This window comes from Astyanax mexicanus, chromosome 11 (assembly GCF_023375975.1).
Source record: "Astyanax mexicanus isolate ESR-SI-001 chromosome 11, AstMex3_surface, whole genome shotgun sequence".
Lineage (NCBI taxonomy): Eukaryota > Metazoa > Chordata > Actinopteri > Characiformes > Acestrorhamphidae > Astyanax > Astyanax mexicanus.
In genome coordinates, this window is record NC_064418.1 from 18352953 (window position 1) to 18360714 (window position 7762).

Genomic DNA, 7762 nt, shown 5'->3' on the forward strand with positions numbered 1-7762 from the left:
ACAGAAGCTCAAACATTGTTATTTTGTATACTTCTTCATGGGTACTTGTATACATTTGCTAATCTTGTTGTGTTGTAAATAGGGGAAAGATGTTTACATTGCTGACATGTATGTGGTTCCCACATGGAAAACGATGAATGTGGACCCACTCTCAAGTTTACCGGTAAAGTGAAGTTAAACACACACACAGACAGACAGTTGCACATTAATGCAATGATTTCTGTACAATGCACAGTAGTTGAATGGTTGCATTTTCTTTCTCTACACCAGAACAATCTGTGTTCCAAGGATGCGATTTTGTTCCCTGCATGGAGTATGCAACAGAATCAACTGGATCACTATTTGCTATGTGTTGAGTTACAGTTTCAAAAAATAGATATTCAGATTTTTAGAATGAAGTTTGTTGATTAGCTTATCATTTTGAAATATGTCCATTGCAGGTTTTACTGGTTGTGGAGAGAGAGATCATTTTTCTAGATTCTGTACTCCCTGGTGGTTTTGGAGATGACTCGTACAAAACGATATTTAGGTTAAGAGAGAGGAAAAAGTTGCCCTTGTTCAGTGGCTTTTACCAATAATATTTTACGCAAGAGCCATGTTCTGTGGCTGCTGATTTACACAAAAGCCTTGTTCTATGGCTGAAAATTAACAAAAAGCCTTGTTCTATGGCTGATGATTTACAAAAAGCCTTGTTCTATGGCTGAAAATTAACAAAAAGCCTTGTTCTATGGCTGATGATTTACAAAAAGCCTTGTTCTATGGCTGAAAATTAACAAAAAGCCTTGTTCTATGGCTAATGATTTACAAAAAGCCTTGTTCTATGGCTGATGATTTACAAAAAGCCTTGTTCTATGGCTGCTTATTTATAGCTTTGTTCTTTTGTTTTATGTTTACGCAGAAGCCTTGTTCGATGGCTGTAGGATTAGGTCTCATTTTATGAAACTAGACCATGGAGAACAATTGTATGACTATAGGTTTCAGTAAGTGTGTGTCCATAATTAATTTTTTTTCCCATTTTATGTGCAGACATATTGCAGGCCAGATTGACCCAAGACCCTGGACAGAGAAGACCGGCAGAAGTTTTGATGTAAAGCCTTTTCTTTATTTTCTTACTGGGTTATATAAAACTCTGGACATCAGTTGGCTTAAATGTAATGTAAGACTATAGATATTTTCTTTTGAAGAGAATTTTCTACTGTGATTTTGGGAAACTGAGCCATGACTAGCCCACCAGTTGATACTTTTTGCTATATTCATTCGTCTTCTTTCCACCATACATTCTTTCTTGTCCAGACCTAGGGACTTTCTGTCTATTTTACACAATTTGAAACAATCTCTATCTTCAGCACATCTACTTCATGTATTAATGGCTTTTGGCAGTAACTCAGTAAGGGGGAACCTAAGCTTACTTTAGTGAAGCACTTGTCTACATCTGTTTCTATTGGTTCAACACCTTTACTTAACAGTAATATTTAATATTTTGTTTCCAGCACTTCCCTCAACAAACTTCTGGGAACTACTGTGGCATCCTTATACTCATTGTAAGCATCCTTTTAAGTTGTGATAAGCAGCATTTTGAGTTATTGGGTATAATAGAGAGATTTATTTTTTTACAGTATGCCCTCTGTATCTGCACCAATACCCCATTTATCTTCACAGAGGTCAGTTGCATCTATTAATATAGAAAGAATATTTCAAACCCCACCCCAATTGTCTGATCATTGTTATATATGTTTTAGAATGATGTGCCATTAATCCGCCAGTGGTGGTGCATCCTACTGATGGAAAGATTTCAGATTGAAGGGTAAGGCCACTCTGCTAAAGTATTCATGTCTTTTCTGCATTTTATTTCATTTGATTACCTGCTGATTAAGTTTTTTGATTCAACAGACATGGCCAGAGGTTTGCTTTCTGGACTGACAAGGCTAGCAGGCTATTGCAAGGGACCCTTCAGCCACTTTTTAGGGTATCTAGGTCAATCACTTCAGACATTCCACCTCATGTGCAAACCATGGTCAACCGCACAGCCCAAGAAAAGAAGCTGGTAGACTTTGCTGTACAAGACCATGGAGTCCGGCAACATTTGTTGGTATGTTTGTCACACATTAACAATGTTTGTTATTTACAATTTGCACATTGTTTTACCATTACAGTGTTATAAGCAAATAAGCAAAAGGCCTTATAATTCATGCTTGTTGTCACCATGTGTTGGGGGACTTTTTTTTTTTTTTTTTTTTTTTTTAATGTGGATTTACAGTCCAAAACTTTTAACATAAACTACTTTTGACATTCAACTAGAAATGTTAAATGTTTGCTCATGTTTTGATGAAGTGCTTTTGGCACTTTGCCTTTTGACCTAAGGGTGTACTCTGTGGAAAAGAGCCTTCGAAGTGGCTCAGCAGAATCCAGAAGGGATCATCTCTACGGGTGCCAGTGTACCTGGACTCGGAGGAAGAACAGGACTCCCTATTTTTCTATCTTCAGGATGTCCTGAAATCTGCACCAGTAGAATTCCACATTGAGGATCAAGTGCAGTTCATTTTGGATGTTTTGTTCCCAGAGGTAAGGTTACTAGGTATGCAGTAAATATCTATTAACAATGTTAAATAGCCTGTTGTGACTTAAGTTACATAAAAATTGTAATCAAATGTATCTTTTTTTAAAATCCAATAGAGTAGTACTGTGAGACCATGATAACCACAATACATTTTCTCAGACAGTTATTGGGTCATTTTCAGCAGTGACACTAACGCTAATGCTGGAGTTTTTAAACACCTCAGTTTCACTTGCTTGACCTGAATAGTCCACCGGCGGTGGACATCCAGTGAGCATTGATGAAGGACTAGAGTATTGACAGCACCAACTATGCAGCAACAGACTCAGAGCTTCTATCTGACTTTACATATATACTGTGGTGCAGATAGGTAGGAGTGTCTAATAGAATGAGAGACAATAAATGGACACAGTGTTTAAAAACTCCAGCAGCACTGATATATCTGATCCACTCACTGTACCAGCACAACATGCACTAACACCTCATACACCACCACCATTGCTAATCACTTCTAATCACTGCACTGCAGTGCTGAATCTTTATAATGCAGTTTTATAATTTATATTTAATTTTTTTAACCCTTTTGTTAGTGCATCACCCAAGCCATGTCTACACTACAGGGAATAACTATACAAGAGGCTGAAGAGTTGTTTCTTTCAGGTCCTAACTACAGCAGAAGGTAAAAACAGTTACCTGTGTTTGAAATATCTGTATGAATGTTTATTTATTGTGACTACCATTTTAATTGGGTGGGTGGTTGCGTGTTTGTGTCGGGGTACTTTGAGTTGGGGAGGGTGGGTTTTTGTGTTGTGGTGGGTGTTTGTGTCGGGTGGGGTGGGAGTGGGGTGAGGTGGGGTGTGTTGAGGTGGGGTGGGGTGTGTTGGGGTGAGGTGAGGTGGGAGTGGTGCAGGGTGAGGTGGGAGTGGGGCGGGGTGAGGTGGGGTGAGGTAGGGTGGGAGTGGCTGGGTGGTTGTGTGTTGAGAGGGATGGTTTTTCTTTTGTTTTGCTTTTTGCTCTCATGCTTTCTCTGAGAAGAAAATAAACTGGTATTTTGATAAATGTGTTGTACCTTATTTTTAATGGTTAGTAGCATATTGATACAGGACCACATTTAGAGACATGGTATTTGGTTCCCATTTCTAAACATTCTGCTGTGTATTTTAAGCAAAAATAAATGTTTTTTATTAATAAACTCTTTGTTAGCTTGAGGAATACTACAAATGGTCAAAGACCACACCACCACCCCATATAATGGATATAACCCAAACAGGTTTGTTATAATGGTAAACAAATTAAAATTTTTAAATGCCTCATACACCCTGTAATACTAAATTTGACAACGCATAAAATGCACAGTTTATATATCAACTGCTCAAGAACAAAGAACATTATTTTCTAGTTGATGTTTGTATTTTACTTATTTATATCTCCCAGTCTATCTAGATTACAGAAAGATAAACTGCTAGTTAGCCTATGCGAATTATTGTGTTCTGGCTCTATTTATTTATGAATTTATTCATTCATTAATTCATGGTAAGCATTATAAATTGATACTTGAGCATGTAGATGTTAATCTTATCGCTAAAGGTGTAATTAAGTTAATAAAATGTGAAGTAGTTTACAGACTTGGCATATGTAAAAAAAAACCACCACATACATACATTTTAATAGATTATTTTGTTTGATTTTCGAAATATATTTAGTTTAAACACCTATCAGTCTATCTATAATTCAGAAAACGGAAGTTAAGCTTGAGCAGCGACCTCACAGAGCCGAAAACTGTTGACGCATGCGCACAACGGCTGGTGTAACAGCCGTGGCTACCTGATCTGTGCCCCTGCTCAGTTTGCAATGCGTGCGCATGCGCGGAACAAATCGGGCAGGGGGTACAGATCGGGTAGTGACACTGCTCCTGCCTTGGCCTGCAGCGGCGACATTTTTAAGCTGTTGACCCTCATTCATTTTCAGCAGTTGTTACTGCAGTAGGGGTTATAGCCGCGATGTTGCTGTGCCGTCCCTTTTGTTCTGTCTCACTGATACCGGAAGTACAGGACGGTGGAGATAAATAAATAAATGAAGAAATGTGGAAATAAATAAATAAATAAATGTAGAAATGTTGAAATAAATAAATGAATGAATAAATAAGTGTTGAAATAAATAAATGAATAAATGTTGAAATAAATAAATGAATGAATAAATAAATAAATGCACATATAAGTAAATATATAAATAAATATATAAATAAATAAGAAATGTATTAATGTATTTATTTACCTATGCAAATATTCATTCATTCATTCATTCATTTATATGTGCATTTATTTATATATTTATTTATTTATTTCAACATTTATTCATTTATTCATGTATATATTTATTATTTCTACATTTATATTTGCATTTATTTATTTATACTTATGTCATTTTTGGTCCTCCATAGTACAGCTCAAACACACACACACAAAAACCTATACAGTATGTGTGTATATGTACAGTACTGTGAAAATGTTTTAGGCCGAGTTGAGTAAGTTGAGTTAATATTGAGTTTTACTTGGCAAAGGTACCACGTATTAAAACAGATACAAATAAAAATAAATACGGTAAAAAGTAACAAGAAGTCCACAGGTGCCAAACCTTTGTTTGGGCGAACCTATTAAACCAATGTTTTTCATAGTACAAAGTAGGGCTGTGAATCTTTGGGAATCCCAAATTTGATTCAAAATTGATTCTTGGGGTCACAATTCAATTTTTTCCTGATTCTTTCAAATCAGTTGGATTTCTTTTTCTTCATCCTCCATACTTTAGCGGCGCAACAACAAACACTGTAACACAACACTACATGCCCCTCTGTAGCCTAATAGGGAGAGGCAGTAAGAGCACTGTTGTGGGGAGCTTTTTAACTGTACCGCAGAGCTCAGCTAGTTAAAGAAACAGTCCGGGGTCTCCGTTCTCGTATTTGGTCTTCATAATGCATGCATAATGTTGTTACCCCTGTCTTAACTTTTGGAACATGTTACAGGCATCAAATTCAAAATGAGTGAATATTTGCAACATTAAATTTCTTGTCTTTGTAGTGTATTCAATTGAATGAGTTAAAAAGAATTTGCAAATTGTAATCTGTTTCTGTTTTCTTTTTTTCCCTTTATTTTTTAAATATGTAAACTTTATGAATTAAACATAAATTTAATATAAATCTTTGTTTTATGTCTTTCTTTGAGCTTCCAGACAAAGTTTTTCTCTCATTAACACTAATTGAGTAAACAGAATACTCTATTTAAACCAATGGTAAATTCCTTATTAGTGTTTCCTATAATATTATATAATAATCATATTGATGTACTGATGTACAAAGTGGTTATTTACATAAATTTTATGTACAAATAGCTTGTAGCTTGTAGTAGAAGGAATAACATTGTAGGTTCCTGAACCTCCTAGTTCTTAGAAAACAAATTCACCAACAGTAAAAGACAAAGTACCTTCAGTTACAAAAGTTTTGCTTAACTTGTGTTGGGCACTGGACCAAGTTCGGTGGCAGGATCTCAGCCAGCTTCAAGAACAGTCAGAAACCAGTGTAGGCCCAGTCCTGGTCCTACGTTCAAAAAGACACTGGGCCGAGTCCGGTGACCGAATCTCAGCCAGCTTTGAGGAGTCAGAAACCGAATAAGGCCCAGACTTGGTCCTACGTTCAAAAAGACACTGGGCCAAGTTCAGTGGCCGGATCTCAGCCAGCTTCCAGAACAGTCAGAAACCAGTGCAGGCCCAGACCTGGTCCTACATTCAAAAAGACACTGGGCCGAGTCCGGTGACCGACTCTCAGCCAGCTTCGAGGAGTCAGAAACCGAATAAGGCCCAGACTTGGTCCTACGTTCAAAAATACACTGGGCCGAGTCCGGTGGCCAGTTCTGGGCCACCTTTGAGGACAGTCAGAAACCAGCTAAGGCCCAGTACTGGGCCAGCACTCGGTGGCTATCTGGGTTATTTTCTCTACTTATCAGCTTTGTAAACAAAGACTTTGCCGCTATACATAAAAGTGTGACATCATCCGAAAATGTATAATACTCAATATCATTTACTGTTTAATTTAACTTTTGTTTACTTCATTCAATTATACTTTTACTTTACATTTTTAGATTTGTAATTTGATTCATTATACATTAAAAAAATAAATACATTTTTACGTTTTCACTTTTTTTGCTTTAGCTATACATTAGTTTGTGTATTTTAAACTTTACCTCTTTACTTATCTTTTTTTGGACATAGATAATCTTTTTAGGCAATGAATTCAACTTTGAGAAAAGAGCTCATCCTCATTTGTGCCTGGGGGTGGTGGACATGGAGGTGACACTGGGACAGATGCATCCCCAAGAGATGCAAGAAGCTGTCGCTCAAACGGGGCTCATTGTCTGACACTTCCTTCTCCCTGCACTAAGCCCTGGGGTATCAGGAACAGGTTCTTTCACTGATGCTGCTTCTAGGGTTGTTTCTTCTGATGGGTCAGAGCACTGTTGAGGTTCAGGGGCTGTTTCTGGCTGCCTCCTGAGCTGCTGCTGATGGCTGATCTAGGATTTTGGACAGAGCTGACTCTGCCTGAGAAGCTTGACGTGGTTGGTAACTGCTTGTTACCCTGCCTTCCACAATATGGGCCAGGAACTCCATAACAGCATTAAACTTCCATGGCCTATGAGATGAGGCCCCAGTTCATCCTGTTCCTCCTTTCCTTTTTTTGTTTTAAACTCTGAGGCTTCTGCACTGTGCACAGCAGATTTCCTCTATACAGAATAAAATAAATATATATTTGCTCTATTATTTGCCTATAGAGTTTGTTTGTTTTACTAACGTGAACATACACTCAAATATATCCTAGACCATTTGTTTTATTTTGAACGCACTGGTTAACACAAAATATGAATCACTTACATTTTGGGCCTTTTTATTTAGTTTTAATAAATGGAAATTAGTTTCATCCAAGCTGTTTTTCCTATAAACTAAAAAACTTTAACCTATCAATGCAAAATTGAGCTTAATCAGATATTTACACTGAAATGAAACACTATCTATTGAGCACTATACAGGCTAACAAAGCAAACTTTTCGAATTAAATTATATAAATCTTTCATTATTGCCGGACACTGGAGAACAATGCAGCATTTACACATGTGCAGAATGTTATAAGGGGTGGAGGCAGACCTGAAGTCAACAGGTTAGAGG

General features: G+C 37.1%; 1 long non-coding RNA gene across 1 annotated transcript; it reads left to right on the forward strand.

Annotated features, from left to right (window-relative positions):
- Positions 1–383: 383 nt before the first annotated feature.
- Positions 384–2495, forward strand: LOC125804897 (uncharacterized). Its single transcript, XR_007441118.1, has 5 exons — positions 384–1087; positions 1491–1541; positions 1617–1661; positions 1740–1804; positions 1891–2495. It is a non-coding gene; the product is annotated as an uncharacterized LOC125804897 (long non-coding RNA).
- Positions 2496–7762: the final 5267 nt, after the last annotated feature.